General features: G+C 31.3%; 1 long non-coding RNA gene across 1 annotated transcript; it reads right to left on the bottom strand.

Annotated features, from left to right (window-relative positions):
• Positions 1-2,247: 2,247 nt before the first annotated feature.
• LOC134719121 (uncharacterized) lies at positions 2,248-17,057 on the bottom strand. The gene is made up of 4 exons (XR_010107516.1): positions 16,918-17,057; positions 5,667-5,773; positions 4,551-4,638; positions 2,248-3,566 (listed from the first exon to the last, which is right to left on the bottom strand). It is a non-coding gene; the product is annotated as an uncharacterized LOC134719121 (long non-coding RNA).
• Positions 17,058-18,868: the final 1,811 nt, after the last annotated feature.

Below are 18,868 nucleotides of genomic sequence, written 5' to 3'. Positions count from 1 at the left end.
GGGCCCTTTTTAGGCCCCTAATTCCTAAACTGTTAAATCCAAAACTCCCAAAATCAATCCCAACCTTTCTTTTGTGGTCATCAACCTTGTGTCAAAATTTCATAGATTTCTATTAACTTAAACTAAAGTTATAGTGCGAAAACCAAGAAAATGCTTATTTGGGCCCTTTTTGGCCCCTAATTCCTAAAATGTTGGGACCAAAACTCCCAAAATCAATACCAACCTTCCTTTTATGGTCATAAACCTTGTGTTAAAATTTCATAGATTTCTATTCACTTTTACTAAAGTTAGAGTGCGAAAACTAAAAGTATTCGGACGACGACGACAACGACGACGACGATGACGCCATCGTGATAGCAATATACGACGAAATTTTTTTCAAAATTTGAGGTCGTATAAAAACCAAGAAAAATGCTTATTTGGGTCCCTTTTTGGCCCCTTATTCCTTAACTGTTGGGACCTTAACTCCCAAAATCGCTACCAACCTTCCTTTTGTGGTCATAAACATTGTGTTTAAATTTCATTGATTTCTATTTACTAAAACTAAAATAATTGTGCGAAAACCAAGAATTATGCTTATTTGGGCCCTTTTTTGGCCCCTTATTCCTAAACTGTTGGAACCAAAACTCCCAAAATCAATCCCAACCTTTCTATTGTGGTCATAAACCTTGTGTCAAAATTTCATAGATTTCTATATTAACTTAAACTAAAGTTATAGTGCGAAAACCAAGAAAATGCTTATTTGGGCCCTTTTTGGCCCCTAATTCCTAAAATGTTGGGACCAAAACTCCCAAAATCAATACCAACCTTCCTTTTCAGGTCATAAACCTTGTGTTAAAATTTCATAGATTTCTATTCACTTTTACTAAAGTTAGAGTGCGAAAACTTAAAGTATTCGGACGACGACGACGACGCCAACGTGATAGCAATATACAACGAATTTTTTTTCAAATTTTGCGGTCGTATAAAAAGAGTAATATCGAAATAAAATATTACAGAAATTGCTAAAATTTTACAGTTTTTTAGTTAATTGATTTGTTAAAGTACAGCTTATTTGAAAAAAAAATAACAAGGGAGATAATTTGGAACTTTTTCAATGATATAAACAAATGGGCCAAAACTAATCGGTTTTATTGTTTGATTTTTGTAAAATGACATAAAGAAACAACTTATAGTGTAATAATTAAAATTTGTAATGAAAAAAAGAAATGTTTAAAATTTTGCTATCATTTTGGTACCCTCTAGCCTCCTTATTTAGGATCTATTTGACCTGTTTTCATTCAGGGAACATTGTTTGCATGTAAACTCATGGTCTATGGCTTGAGATTAACCTACTGAGTCTTTGAACTAATACATTTTCACTTTGACTCCAATGATTACTTTGATTTTTCTATGTGATTATGGAAAAACTGTTTTTCATATGGGAGATAACTCTATATTTGACTTGATTAATAACCATACAAATACTTTGCAGTGGCACACAAACACATAGATAATATACAATGTTCGTTTCTTGATAACAGTTAATACATCTTTTTCACAGTGAATATGTTTTATCAAAGAGCGTTTCCTATGATTTTACCAATGAGAAAACAAATAATTTAAAGGCATATAGTAAAATAAAATAACTATAAAATTTTCAAGTACAAATCAAGTACTGTAAAATACAGGAACCTAAATATTACAATTATTTTAGAGCAACAAAATAGTACTGAATATGAAAAGTATATTTCCAGTACTACAGATTTTTGATACAGACATAGTACCTATGCAAAATTGGCTGTGTATACCACAATACCTTCCATAAATGGGTATATAAAACAAATATATAAATTCTCATTTCAAAATTCTTCACCTATGCATAAAAACTGATACTAAGAATCTGATTGACATAACCAACAAAAAAAATTTTTGGGCAATATCTTTTTGCGCCAAAAAGTAACTCATTTGCGCCACAACTCAATTGCGCCAATACTTCTTTTGCGCCACCTCATTTTCAAATCTATAGGTATCATTTGTGACAATAAAATAATCATCTAATTGCGCCAATTTTATTTATTTTTATCTATATATAACAACTAAATGATTGACTTAAAATTCCTCTGATATTGTACACAGAAATTTTAATTTACCCTCACATCCTAATAATCCCGCTTTGTGGATCGTTACACAATACAAAGTCATTATCTTTTTTTGTAACTAACAACACCAATATCATAGACCGAAACCCTGAAAAGTTGGGGCAAGTATGGACACAACAATCAAGCCTATTAAATACAACTCTGAATTTGGAATGTGATTAAATAGTTGACAGAGAATGAATGTGGTTTAATAAGAACTTAAAAATTTTGAATTGGACATTTACTTTTTATGGTCCAATATCCAAAATCTAAATACATGGTTATTTTCAGCTTATCAAAGAACCAAAGAATTCAATTTTTGATGAAACCAAATAAATTTCAAATTGGGACCCTATAAAATTCTATGTGAACCAATTTGATAACAGGTCCCAAATATCAAAACTATAAATTCAAGGAACCAAATATATTCAATTTTTGTTGAATTTTCGACCCTAATTTGTACCAAATTGAAAACTGGGCCCATAATAAAAAATCTAAGTACATGTTCAAATTTAGCATATCAAAGAACCTCAAGAAATCAATTTTTATTAAAATCAAACTAAGTTTAATTTTAGACCCTTTGGACCTTAATGTAGACCAATTTGAAAACAGGAAAAAAAAATAAAAAAATCTAAATACAAAATTAAATTCGGCATATCAAAGAACCTAAAGAATTCAATTTTTGTTAAAATCAAACTAAGTTATGTTCATGACCCTTTTGGCCCCTAATTCCTAAACTATTGGGACCAAAATTTTAAAAATCAATCTTAGCCTTCCTTTTGTGGTCCTAAACCTTTGTTTAAGTTTCATAGATTACTATTTACTTATACTAAAGTTATTGTGCGAAAACCAAGAAAAATGCTTCATTGGGCCCTTTTTTATCCCTTATTCCTAAAATTGTTAGGTCCAAAACTCCTAAAATCAATCCCAACCATCCTTTTTTTGTCTCATAAACCTTAATTGTGTTTAAATTTCATAAATTTCTATTTACTTTATATACTAAAGTAATTGTGGGAAAACCAAATGTCTTCACTCTTGGGACAACGACAACGTGATGTCAATATACATATTAAAATACAATACATTGACTTTTAATGCAATGAACTAGTTTAAAACAAACTTAATTAATGTGAGAAAATAGAATTCACAATAAACTAGTTTAAAAAAAGTTGACAATAATATCTGTCGAGCTGATCGACCCAATAAAATAGATTTGGATAGGAAAGGACTAACTATTCAAAGACAAATTGTATTTCCATAACCAACTACAACACACCAAGTTTTTTTGAAGAGCATTCTTATTTGTCATGAACTAATTATATAATAGAATTAAACATCTAATTTATCAATTAATTAACAGACTAACAATTAAATGAATCCCATCTGTGGTTACAACGCTGTTCTTTACTTTGTTCTTTTGGCCTATACTAGCTGGTTTGTTCCTATCTGAAAGCACAGAAATCAGAATATAAACACTTTCTCTACTCATGTACATCTGATTATAAACAAAACTAACTGCTGAATTAACATGATTAATAGTTCAATGAATAGTTGCCATAATTTATATTAAAGCTAACTGATAACATGCTGAAAGAAAATGTGATTTTTTTTTAGATAATTAAGTAATCAATTGCCATGAATTGACTGAATTCAATTATGCGCCTAGAAAAAGCTTAAAACATCCCAACATCAATATATACAACCAAGGCTTCCATCTAAGTAGCTATTATCATATTTTGCAACAAAATTCGTGAATATTTTTGTGATCTTGTTTTTTCTTTTTAAAGTTTCTAATATATTAAAACTAAAACAGTAAAATAACATTTAGCTTAAAATTAGTAAAACATAAACAAGTGCCATTCTATTAAGAATTATGAAATAATATCTAACAATGAATTAAACAATATTTTACATAATTTTAAAACTATATATATCTAAGGTTTAGCTATATACAAATAAGAAATATGTTCTCATACATAAAATATTAAAGCAGGTTTTAGCAACTTCCTCATGTAGTTCTTCAGTTCTGAATAAAAAAAAAACTTTTCATCAACAGGAAAGTTTTAAAATAGATCATTATGTTTTGCTGCACCACAATACAATACAACAACAAAATAAGATAAGATCTTTGGGTTTTATTCCGGTCCCTTCAATTAAGTAGGAAGTATGCAATAATCAGATTTAAGACCAAAACCTAACAGATGTTTTTGATACAAAGTTCCACCAAAAAAAATTTGATTATGAAAATTTAGAGATGTGAGATTTATACATGTACACTCTTCAAAATAAATGTAAGTTAATGAAAAAGGAAATTCCTTCCTTAAGATGCTAGAAGAAAAGTAAAGCAAGTGCAACGACAATAATGATTAGGAACAAACCATTTAACAAAAAATCTTATGAATTTCCTAGCAAACCTATTTAGAGGAATACCTCTTTTTTTTTAATTGCAGGAACCATGCTGTTGGAACTGCTGGTATATTAAAAGCTGTTCAAATTCATAAACCCATAATTTCAGATACTGAAAAATATAATAACATTTACATAATCTATTAATTTTTTTTTCTGTCAGATTTAAGTATTCAGTACAGTTCTGGATTTTTGGAGAATAGTTAGAAACTAAATAGTCAGTCTGCTGCAGTCACAATTTGTTCCTACTACAAAAAATTACATTTAACCATTATGTTCCATTTTTGCCATTGTGGATAAGTTATTTGACATACAAGGAAATGAAATACAAAATGTATACTAGACGTACACTCTGAAACTCATTCCGTTGAAGTTTGGCTGAAATTAATTCAGCAAGTTCAAAGGAGAAGATTTCTAAAACTAAGCAAATTGGTAGCAGTAACTGTGAGTACTTGAGATCAAAATTTTAATTTCTTTTTGTTGTTGGGATATACAAGTACTCGGCCACATTGATCCACTCTGTGTTTTTATTTGTATCCATCTGACATTTTCTGATGAGTTTAGTCTTTTTCAACTGATTTCTATATAGTTCGTTCTAAGTATTTTGTACTGTTAGGTTTCGGCGAGAGTTGGAATCCCGCCAACATGTTTAACCCCTCCAAATTCGGTATGTATGTGCCTGTCCCAAGTCATGAGCCTGTAATTAAGTGGTTGTGGTTTGTTTAAGCGTTACAAATAAATTTGTTTTTCATTCATTTTTTGGTACATAAATTAAGCTGTTAGTTTTCTTGTTTGAATTGTTCCACAATTGTCCTTTTCTAGGCCTTTTATAGCGGACTATGAGGTCCAGGCTTTACTCATTATTGAAGGCTATGCTGTGACCTATAGTTGTTAGTTTCTGTGTCATTAGGCCTCTTGTGGAGAGTTGTCTAATTGGCAATCACACCACATCTTCTTTTTTAATTAATGAACAAATTGAAATTGTGAAAAATTGTCTTTAAAAGGCAATTCTCCAGAAAAAGTCAATTTACAATTTTGGTCATCAAACCTAATTGTGGATCCTACTTTGCTGAACATTTTTGCCTTTTACAGTTTTATATAATAATATTGAGGATAATAACTGCAAAAAGGTTCACTTACACCATATCTTCAACTCTTGAAGGTCCACCATGTCAGGTACTTTGTTGGTTTGCACGTTGCTTCCTTATACATTTCTTTTTTGGAATATTTCACTGTTATTACCAATTCTGTAATAAACATATATTTAATAAATATTACTGTAAGTTGTAACATGTGTAACCCAACTATTTTTGCACTGGTCATGCAATATTTTTTGTATCTTTTGAGTGTAGAATAACAACATGAACAAGGTGAATATTAATTGTTGCGAATATTAAAAAAAAATAGGTCTTTCCTAGCAGAAATAAACAATTTTTTTTATAGAAAATCTGTAATCACAAAAATAAATCAATGCAAAGTTAGCAAGACATACTAAAAAATGGCTTAATTTGACCACAAATCAAGTTTAAGAAATAAAAGCTGGTTTATCACGTTTATATTTTTTTGTACACCAGAGGTGCATTTTTTCTCTATATATAGGACTCATCAGCAATGATCAAAATAAAAAACTTTAAAGGGCTAAATGAAGTACAAAGTTGAAGAATATAATAACGAAATTCTCCATGACATAGCATCTAAGGAGATAAAACTTTCAGTTAACTATCACATATTATGTTTTTTAAATTTGCAAATATTTATAAGAGAAGTATAAAAAGACCAAGAAACAGTTTTCAATTAGTTCATTCCTAATAAAACATGTAAAATATACAATTCTGTTTAATTAATTTCCACCATTAATAAACCAGAAAGGAAATAAAATGTTTTGCAATTCAATTAATCAAATATTATCCCACATTGAAAATTCTCCAATAGTAGTGGAAGAAGAAAAAGCATGGGATCTCTAGTTAAGCTATACTGTATACTTTAATATGTTCTTTAAGAGGAGCAATATCAGATTTCCTAATGATGCTGGTTTTTTTATCCACACATCATCTAGAACAGACAGCATCCTAGCAAATGCCACATGCATGGTTATGATGGTCATATCTTCTTCTTCCAAGTAATCGGCCTAGCCAAGATCAGATGTGCATTTTGTGTTTCACATGAAGTCAAAAATGAGTATCACCTCAGGACAAAACTCTTTTGGTATTTTGGTTCAAAAATGGTTTAAATTATGAAAAATTGCCATCGTTAGTTTAACACTGGAAGCATTTATATAATACATGCAGTTTTTGTTAGAAATATTTTATATTTTTATGAAATAAATGGTGTTTAAAAACTGTATAATTCTCTTTAATGGTTGCCTTCAAGACATGGTCACCAGTGTCAGATTTTTGGTCAATGACAAAGACAACAAAATATGTTTAGAATTATTGAATATCACATTTTAATTGAAAAAAAAATGACAAGAACATGTTTAACTCACAGTTATTTCAAGCAACAGTAGCTTTCTTTAATTATTTATCTTATCTGATAAAAGTGTATCTAAACTTATCTATAAATAACAAAACTTCCAAAAAAACCCTTTCTTTTGGTGTATTGAACCTTAAAATAACTTTATGCATATTCTTACAATAAACAATCAAACATAGCAATACAATTTATATATTTTGTCTACGGACAAGACATTGTATTTATATTTAATGAAATGCATTATTAAAACCTAATTCTGATATAGCTGAAAGTGTTCTCTTGAGAAAAAAAAACCCATACATTTTATCAGGTTTCTCTATCAAACTTAGCTTAACTGGGAGGAAAATGGAAACAAATACATTTTGATAATGTCTATGGACAAGACATTTTATTGATATTCAATTAAATGCTTTCAAAGATGATTGTTAAAGTTAAGATTAAAAGATACCAATTAAACTTTAAATTGTGTTTTTTAAATTTTGGAAAATATAAAAATGTACCCATAATTCTTTACACATCTCAAAAATTTATTGATTGAGCCAAACTGAAGACACATTTTTTTAACTGAAATCCATATATCTGACTGTTTACAACAATCAAACTTTTATTATAACTCAATTTTGACATAGTTGAATGTGTTCTCTTGAAAAAATAACATACATGTTACCTATCAAATTAGGCTGCACTCGAGGAAATTGGCTAAGATATATTGTGGTAATGTCTACGGACAAGACAATTTCAGTTAAAAAAAACATCTGTTAGAATGAATTGTGACTATATTCATGTTGAAAATTCTGAGTCCTAAAGTGAATAGATAACTTTCTTCACCTAAAAATAAGATTTAAGTTCCATAGCAGACAAACAATTGAATTTAATACTTGTTATGTACAAGTGTCTTGTCCGTAGACACTTCCTCATCTGCTGTTAATACTGAAATACAAAAGATAAAGTAAGAGAGAGAGAAATACTTTTTCTTAATTTGATTTAGTTAACCTTTTAAGGTATGCAGCAACTGGAATAAACAATATTGAAGTAAAATAAGGTATGCTTTTTATGACTGATGATCTGCCACTTTTTAAAATCCACTCCTGTAAAGTAATTTTACAAAAATTGAGAACACTTAAATTACCATTTATTTATTAAAAGTAAGATATGTTTAAGTTTAAACAACACATAGGACTAATTTAGACCCATACAGCCAAGCAATATTGATAAAAAGACATGTCTACGGACAAGACATTCTGACGTATTTTTGAAATTTTTTCTCTATTAATAGATGGTAGAAAAAAATGTTAGTAGTGTTTTCATATCTATAAAAGAACAGGAACTTAGCAATGCAACATTAATGTTATTATACTAGTTTACTAGGGAATGCATGTCTACGGACAAGACAATTTTTCACTTTATTTGTATATCCAACTTTGATGGCATATATCTCCAGCTAGGGTACTGCAATTTTGATAAATGAGGTAGTTTTTGATAAAGTATATACTAAAAGAGAAAACAAATCACATAATAGCATAAATTTGATTCATTTTTCTCTTATATCACTACACTGAGCAAGCTTAAAACAAAAGTACAAAATTTCATAACAAACCCATAGTATTCAACTTTTGATCATAACTTTGTAACCACTGGAGATTTTTTGTTGCAACAACCAGTAAAAGAAAGATGAATAAATTGTCTATAACAGTGAACCAATAATGTAGTTCAAATTAATTTCACTTATTAACTATCAATTGTTAAAATCAGCGAAATTTTAAATGAAACAACATAACGTAAAATTTTACCCATTTTCAGCGTGTATTTTAGTGTTTTATTTAAAAATGGTAACACCTATACATGATATTTGATATTCATTGTGAAGCCCTACATTCTCTCCTTCAGTTCAAACATGTATTACTTTTGTAAACATTATCTTCTTGTCTTTACATGCCTATAACATAGACCCACTATGAAATGCACATCTGATCTTGGCTAGGCCGAATGGTTGTTAGGTATAGCAGAGTTTTTCAATGAATGTGATTCATATCTAAATGCATATGTAGCATCATGCATAGTACCTAATACAAGATTAATGTAAACTTGATGTCTTTGTGTCAATATACTGCATGTACTGTTGATTCATTATTATTTTTTGGATACTAATTTTCATTGATTTCATATGTACAGGTAAACAACAAAAATCAAACATTCAGCAAGTAACAAATTTCTATAGAATTGTATCATCACTAAGCACACATTGGCCAAATCATGCAATTAAACATACACACACATGCAAATTTTCCTTAATCAATGAAAATTGGAACCCACTAAAAACACCAATGAATCCATAGTAATTCCTTTGAATATTATTTAGCATATATACATGATATATATATATATGTACATTACAGTGTCTTTCATATTTAAAAGATAAATTAGTCTTGTTAAATGAGTCCAAACAGACTATGTTGTATTTTTTTATTTTGGTCGGGTTGTTGTCTCTTTGACACATTCCCCATTTCCATTCTCAATTTTAAATATTAGTAGACTAGTCATGGTTGTGTTAACTTATTGCATAAAATGTCCATGGTTACAGAATTTACTAGCATAGTCTGATGTCAGTAATTAACTTATGTTCCTAGACTATTTTTTTCCTAGAAACTTATGTCAATGTCATCAAAATTCCCAGGTACAATCCTCCTTGTTCTTTTATAATCACTTGAGAACCAAAAATAATGGGAAGCCACATGTAGGATTTCAAATATATATATCGTATCTTAAATACTGTGTGAAAGTACTTTAATTCGTGGGTATCAATTTTCGTGGATTGAGCAATTTTTACATGTTTGTGGGTTTTTAAATTCGTTGATTTTAGTTTTTAAAAAAAATTATAAAAATGAAAAATTAAAGCCTTTAGAAACAAAGGTTACAAATAGTCTGGATTGAAGGAAATTACAAAGTAAACATTGACCCCTGTAAATCTTAGTAATAACACTAATTAACCCATAATGAAGTGATCAACAGATTAAAGACCATCAAAGGTGTTGATTAGGCCATAAACATATAACCTAACGAAAACAGTAACATAAACAAAGGCTATAAACGTATCTCGAATTGTCAAATAATTCTTATCAAAATCAAACCCAGCATGAAATTATTATTTCCCATATGTACCAGAACTATGAGAATATAAAATGAACACTTTATCATACTAGCGTACCAATACCGGAAATCTAAATTTCATCGATCAAAAATATTTTTATGATAATTAAAAGATCAAAAGTTGTACAAATTAGCTTATTAAAGATTAAATGGATATAATCCTGAATGTGGTTAGAGTTCTGAGACTGCCATTAAAGTATTCTCAGATTTGGCGTGACTCAATATATTCTCTAAATCATATCAGTAGTCAAACCTTCCGATGTGGATTTTTCCATGTCTTGTTTTGGACAATGGTTGTTTTATTTCGGTGGACACTTAAATTTCGTGGATAAAGTCATCCACGAAAACCACGAAAATTGGTACCCCACAAAAAAAAGTACTTTGACAGTATACATTTGTTATACAATATTTGACCAAATAAACCTAGATAAATGTCTGTTATATCTGTATTTTCATTTATGATTTTATTGTTTTGTACATTAATCACTGCCTTTAGTTTTCTTTATAAATTCTTTATTTCAGAGCCTTATTACAGCTTACTATGCGGTATAAGTCTAACTCATTGTTGAAGACCATACAGCATGTACAGGAAGCTATGGCAATGTATAATCAAAGAGCAGATTACTCTGAGGGATACGATTGCCATTGTTTCATTGACACATGTATACATGTAGCTGGATAATATTATTTCCAAAACTAATTTACGTTATCTGGATAGTTACAAAATAGCAAATCCCGGATAAAAGTGTATGAACAATATACTTAGGCCTATTGTGTTCTATTTTGTACTATCAATTCCAAGTTTACTTTCCAGTCACTGAGACTCAGAGTGAGAGAAGGTATTTTCACTTTGAATCTTATCACCCGTATTTTCTTACGTTAATTCTAGGAGGAACCCTATTCCCAACTCTTTAAAGATTCAATTTCCTTTGGGTCAGTGATCATGACTCCTCTCCATACACATTCCTCTGTTTAAATTGCAATTGTTTTTAATAAAATACGACGTTTATTGACAGAATAAGCTAATATTTGAAGTGTTTGTGTTTGATTCAGAATTCATGGAGATTACTTTCAGAAGGGAGACAACTGGAAATGATAATATGGAAAACTCTATTTCGCCTAAAGGGGTGTTCTATAGTAACAACTTGGCGACGTGGAATACATTTATTTTAATTTAAATGATGCAAATGATTTCAAATTATGCAACAAGAATAAACCTCAATAACAGACATACATACATGACATAGAAAAGATCCAATGAGTTATAAATTAATTAATTGAGTGGGGAACCCAGAGCAACCATTTAATCTAATACCCCTTGAAGTAAAGAAAACTATACGCATGCATGCGCATAATTACCAAAACAAACCCTGGGGCAAGAACGTATATTAAACGACCCAGATGGTTCTCTATTTTTTTATGGAAGTACAATCTTAAACCTCAGTTTTACAGCGGTACCACATGAAGATTATGAAAAGAACATTATAGGAAAATTGTTTAAGTTCAATCCCTTTGCTTGTTTTTACCTTTTAAAGCAAGACAATCATAAGAATCTGTGATGTTCCTTAGTGTTTAGAATAAAACAGTTGGCGTGAGGGCATTGCTCAGAGCCAATAGTAAAAGTCTACAGATTGCTTAAAAGCAATCGTATCCCAAAAATGAGAATGGCAATGGGGAATGTGTCTAAGAGACAACAACCCGACCACAGAACAGACAACAGTAGAAGGTCACCAACAGGTCTTCAATGCAGCTAGAAATTCACGCACCCGGAGACATCTTTCAGCTGGCCCCTTAATGACATACTAAGTACTCTCCAAAGTGTACACATGTAACTAAAATTAAAATATCATACAAGACTAACAAAGGCTAGAGGCTCCTGTCTTATGACAGGCGCAAACATGTGGAAGGGTTAAACATGTTTTTAGATCTCAACCCTTCCCCTATACATCTAGCCAATGTAGAAAAGTAAATGCATAACAATATGCACATTAAAAGTCCGAGTTTGATGTCAGAAGATGCATGTTACCAAAGTAAATAAATAAATTGACAATAATACATAAATAACAATTACAGACTACTAGCAGTTAACTGACATGGCATATATATAGTTGTTAACTTCTCTTTCATTTAGTCTGTGTTGGAGAATTGTCTCATTTGTAATCATACCACCGCACATAATAATTAGATCTCCTAATTTTAAAGTGTCCAAATTCAGAACTTATAGTAGAATACATTGTAAACCATGTCTGCTGTCAAATGCATACCTGTGAGAGGGCAAACAAGGCCATTTTCCATAAATTTGATACTTCCAAGAGACATAACATTTTTTAACATAAATGTGAAATTATGTATTCATGGGATGATGCTTGCATATCATATAAAGCTATAAACAAAAATAACTGAAGAACAGTGAAAGTGACACTACCCAAATTAGTACCTGATCTGAGTTTTGTGGTAAAAAGTATTGTGTTTAAGTTTCAGAAAATTTGTTTAAGGCAAACTAAAGTCATGAAAGTAAGAGAATGGAAACAAAAAATTCAGCAATTTTTCCAAAGGAGCTTTAATCTAGAACGGTCAAAGTGACACCACCAAAATTCAAAGCTGATAAAATTGTATTTCATGGTAATTAACATTGTGTTAATGGTTCAGAAAATTTCTTTTTAGAATTTCTTCAATTTGTAAAGGAGCTTAACTCTATTACATTTGGATGAGGCATACTTAAGTAAGAGAATGGAAATGAAACTAGAGGCTCTAAAGAGCCTGTGTCGCTCACCTTGGTCTATGTGCATATTAAACAAAAGACACAAATGGATTCATGACAAAATTGTATTTTGGTGATGGTGATGTGTTTGAAGTTCTTACTTTACTGAACGTTCTTGCTTCTTACAATTATATCTATAATGAACCTTGCCCATTAGTAACAGAGAAAAATATTTGGTAAAAATTTACATAAATTTACCGAATTAATGAAAATTGTTAAAAATTGACTATAAAGGGCAATAACTCCTTAAGGGGTCAATTGACCATTTAGGTCATGTTGACTTATTTGTAGATCTTACTTTGCTGAACATTATTGCTGTTCACAGTTTATCTCTATCTATAATAGTAATCAAGATAATAACCAAAAACGGCAAAATTTCTTTAAAAATTACCAATTGGAGGGCAGCAAGCCAACAACCGATTGTCCAATTCATCTGAAAATTTCAGGGCAGATAGATATTGACCTGATAAACATTTTTATCCCTGTCAAATTTCCTCAAAATGCTTTGGTTTTTGAGTTATAAGCCAAAAACTGCATTTTACCCCTATGTTCTATTTTTAGCCGTGGCGGCCATCTTGGTTGGTTGACCGGGTCACGCCACACATTTTTTAAACTAGATACCCCAAAGATGATTGTGGCCAAGTTTGGATTAATTTGGCTCAGCAGTTTCAGAGGAGAAGATTTTTGTAAAAGATTACTTAGATTTATGAAAAATGGTTAAAAATTGACTATAAAGGGCAATAACTCCTAAAGGGGTCAACTGACCATTTCGGTCATGTTGACTTATTTGTAAATCTAACTTTGCTGAACATTATTACTGTTTACAGTTTATCTCTATCTATAATAATATTCAAGATAATAACCAAAAACAGCAAAATTTCCTCATAATTACCAATTTAGGGGCAGCAACCCAACAACAGGTTAACCGATTCATCTGAAAATTTCAGGGCAGATAGATCATGACCTGATAAACATTTTTCCCCATGTCAGATTTCCTCTAAATGCTTTGGTTTTTGAGTTATAAGCCAAAAACTGCATTTTACCCCTATGTTCTATTTTTAGCCGTGGCGGCCATCTTGGTTGGATGACCGGGTCACGCCACACATTTTTTAAACTAGATACCCCAATGATGTTTGTGGCCAAGTTTGGTTTGATTTGGCCCAGTAGTTTCAGAGGAGAAGATTTTTGTAAAAGCTAACGCCGGACGACGACAGACGACGGACGACAGACGACGGACGACGGACGACGGACGCCGGACGCCAAGTGATGAGAAAAGCTCACTTGGCCCTTTGGGCCAGGTGAGCTAAAAATCAGCCTTTTTTTTACCATTTTTAAAGGGGCATAACTCTAGAACAGTTAAAGTGAAACAACCAAAATTTAAACATGATATGTGTTTTCAAACTAGAGTATTAAGTATTTAAGTTTCATACTATTTGGTAAAGCCAAGCTAAATTTACAGGACAGAAATAAAATAATTAGCAATTTTTCCAACATAAGTCTAGAGGGATTAAACATTGTTTTTGAAGGCTGCATTTCGTGTGCCAGAAAATACAACAGCTCAACGTCTATGAAGTAAGATGTCCACTCTACAATAATGTCATTCCATAAAGACTGTTACATTTGGGACCCATTGATGAAACATGTAATCATGTTTAATATTTAGTCTTTCATGTGAAAGATACAGCACTGAGGCGAAATTGAATAAATTGAAATATGGACATAATTGACCCTCTGACACAGTCAGTGTGGACATATGTGTCCCTCCGGCAGTAAGAGGGTTCAAGTGATGCCACTTAAATTCAAACTTGATCTATGTTTTGTGGTAGTTAGCATTGTGCATTAATTTCATTAAATTTGGATGAGGCAAACTTAAGTTGGAGAATGGAAACCAACTTTGGGACATAAGGTTGGACTGATGTACAGACAGATATACAGTGTACATAAAACTTAATGCCTCTCCGCTACATCAGAGGCATAAAAAGTGGAACAACCACCATTAGGCCAAACAAAAATATTTGTCTGTTTACGGTTACCCGACCAACCCTATTATAAGTGCAGAACCTAAGCCATTTTATTTCCATCATAGAGTGAAAAATAAACTGAACTCGTGTTAAAAGTGAATATAATGTTGCCTGATACATCCTAATGTTCATAATCATGAATATGATAGCTGTTTAAAGATATTTGCGAGTGGTGTGATGAAATAACCATTTTGCCTACATTTTTTTCCAATCAATAACAAAAAAAATAATCCATTCATTAAAAATACGGGTAAACTCAGCCCATGACAAGATGAAACCGCACACTCAAAAATCATGTCACAAAAAATAAAATGAAAAAAATAAAAAAATAAAATAAAATGAAAATACTGACCTACCTACCCTATTTTTTTTTAAAGCATGTTACCTTAAACAGAAATATATATATATTTTTTTGGCCTTATAGAACTATTCTGACACATTGTTGTTTATAACCTATGGTTTAAGATTTATCTAATTAATCTGGTAAGAATTGTACCTGTGATAGAGCTAACAAGGCAATTTTCCATAAATCTAATATTTCCAAGGAGCATAACTTTTGAAAAAAAGGTGATGGGCCACCATTATAGGGCCACCATTATAAAAACATGTTCAAGATAATGTTGATACTATATATCCTATAAAAATTTAAGTTTGGTAAAAATCTGCCAAGAATTGTAATTGTGAGAGCTCTAACGAGGCCATTTTCCATAATTTTAATATTTCCAAGAGGCATAACTCTTTGAGAAAAGATGATTGGACACCTTTATGGACCTTGTCCAAGATTTTGCAAATATTAACTTAAAGTATGGTGAGTTTTATAAAATAATCAGAGAAGAATTGTATGGCTGTAGTACAGGTCTGTTAGAGTGCTAGCAAGGCCATTTTCTATAAATTTAATATTTCCAAGGGGAATAACTCTTTAAAAAACTTGATTGCCCATCATTTTAGAACTTGTCAGGGATATTGTTGATATTAACCGAGAGTATACGTTATATCAAATGTGGTTAGAATTGTACAGGCCTGACTGTGAGAGCACTAACAGGAGGGACCTGCCTCAGAACACGACCTGACAGACGGACGACTGGTATTTCCAATGTGTCCCCTGGCAACGCGTAATGAGGGGTCTAGACCATGTAACGTGACGGTACCCAAATTGCACCTATTTTGACAGTTTTTTCACCTACGTTTTTTTATGATTAAGAAAAAAATGTCCATACTGTGTTTATTTTATAGCCCTATCATTCTTTATTGTATAGGTATGCCAATTTATTTTTTAATCCATATTGAGTCATAAAAAATTGGGTTTGAATCAACCTCCAAACTATCCATGATTCTGTAATGAGGAGTACCCAAATTGCATCCATGCTTAAATTCACATCGTCAAAAGTCTAATAACCGAGCTTTTGTTTAATTTCTTCAAATATTTTGAACAATTGAATATTATTCCATGCTTACTCTTCATACTTTACGAAATGGAAACTTATAATACATTGTATTTGCTAATTTTTAAAAGGTGACGTTTTGATGACGTCGCATGGTGACGTTTTCGTACATTTTGCTTTTTCAGTAAACAGTCCATCTGTTGATAAATACTGTGAACGTTTTGTGTATATCTAAATATGTTTACCTATGGTGAAAGACGTGCATAGTATCAAAACATAAAAATACAAATTGTTTAGTCTCTAGGAAATCTTGTAAGATTTCTGTTGCTATTTTTTCTAAATAGGTGCAATTTGGGTACTCAGTGCAATTTGGGTACCCTTACGTTATACTAGACGGTAGTGCATTACACAATTCTGTGTCTTTAAACACCTTATTTGTAAGAATACAACCATGTCATTCAGATATTTTTGAAAAAAAATGTGTTTCTATATGAAATGTTGATGTAAATGTCTAGGTGACTATAGGACTTTTGACCCTGTTCTCCTTTATATTTTGAATTTCTATATAATAATTATAAATTGCAATCCTCAGAATAGGATAGCTTTACCATAAACAAATGTATGACTCTCTGCTTTATCTGGGTTCCAACCGCAGTATCAGTGATAATATGGCCGCTTCATAAACATGATGCTGTCAAGTTCCGAATGAGGACTTTCAAGAGTGCTTCCGAAAAAAATATTTACTTGAAATTTGTTGTAAAAAGCTAATAGCATACTGTCTTACATAGTCTTACATAGTCTGTAACTGAGCGCTGGATCACTCCAGGTACGCACTGAAACCCGGACCGGACCGGACTCCGGACCCGGACTTGGGTATGAAACCCGGACCCGGACCCGGACTGAACGCCGGACCCGGACTGAATGCCGGACCCGGACTGTCAAAAATTATGAATTTTCTTATAAATACCTTTTCTTTTTTAATTAAGTGGAAGGAAGATAATTTTTGGAGAACCGTAACACATTATATTAATTATGAGATCATCAAATTTTGCTCTTACTCTTGTATAGTCTAGCATGCAAGTTAGACTTGCAATGATTCTGAATCTTCAATTTACAGTTGTGCAACTACTTTAAATATATATGTACTAAAGAAATATTGACACCGAATGTTTGTGGCACAACATCCTGTCCACAAGTTAACAATTTTTTTTTTCTGTGACGTATTAAATTTATAATAAGATCCATTTTGTTACAACCTGTGATCAATTTTATTTGGCAATCGCCAATGGCAGTCAGCAGGGTTAAAGAACATCAGTTGTTCGACCTGTTAGTCAAATGCGTTTTGTTTAAATATACTTTTTCACTCTTTTGGTCTTTTGGAAAATGTTGTTTGTGCTGTTTTTAGACCCTTCTACAACGAAATTTGTTTGACATGCACACGTATAAAAATTGCGGTTTTTATCCAACGCAGTCATAGGTTTGAACGTAGTTTTCAATTTAGACTCGTTTATATTTTTTGTTTGGGCATGTATCATATTTTCCCTCCGGTTTATATGATCCGTTCATCCTATATATTGACTCTTAAAATTCAAGAGTTAATCTAAAAATGAGGGTACTTTCTCTAAAAATGAGGGTGCTTTTAATATGGCCTTCCAAATACCCTTTTGATCCCTAACATCACTGAAGAGACATGTATTGTCGAAATCCGGATATGGTGTACTAAAGAAATATTGACACCGAATGTTTGTGGCACAACATCCTGTCCACAAGTTAACAATTTTTTTTTTCTGTGACGTATTAAATTTATAATAAGATCCATTTTGTTACAACCTGTGATCAATTTTATTTGGCAATCGCCAATGGCAGTCAGCAGGGTTAAAGAACATCAGTTGTTCGACCTGTTAGTCAAATGCGTTTTGTTTAAATATACTTTTTCACTCTTTTGGTCTTTTGGAAAATGTTGTTTGTGCTGTTTTTAGACCCTTCTACAACGAAATTTGTTTGACATGCACACGTATAAAAATTGCGGTTTTTATCCAACGCAGTCATAGGTTTGAACGTAGTTTTCAATTTAGACTCGTTTATATATATATATATATATATATGTATCAATGTTTACAAATGAGTTTAAAAATATATATATATATATATATATGTGTATCAATGTTTACAAATGACTTTAAAAGAAAGCCATAGAAATATTTTTTTTATTAATTATAGGGAGAAAGTTGATTTTCTTAAAATTATTTTTTCCTGTTTTTGTTCATCTATCAGAGACATATAATACAATTATTATGTTTCTGAAACTATCCAGAAGGAAGTTTATTTTGGCAGAAATATACAAGATGCATTACATCTATAATAATTATGAAAATGAATCAGACCTGTATAACCAGACCTGATACATACCGTGACAGTAGTTTATATGGGCATTAGTGACGCGATGCATGAACCTGCATTACGTAATTGTGTAATAAGTGTATAAAAGTCCGATAGGAACTGGCAATAATACCTAGTCATGTCACCTCACAATAACTCTGGCAATAATACCATTAGTCA

This window comes from Mytilus trossulus, chromosome 5, assembly GCF_036588685.1.
Source record: "Mytilus trossulus isolate FHL-02 chromosome 5, PNRI_Mtr1.1.1.hap1, whole genome shotgun sequence".
Lineage (NCBI taxonomy): Eukaryota > Metazoa > Mollusca > Bivalvia > Mytilida > Mytilidae > Mytilus > Mytilus trossulus.
This window is presented reverse-complemented; position numbering and strand designations above follow the sequence as displayed.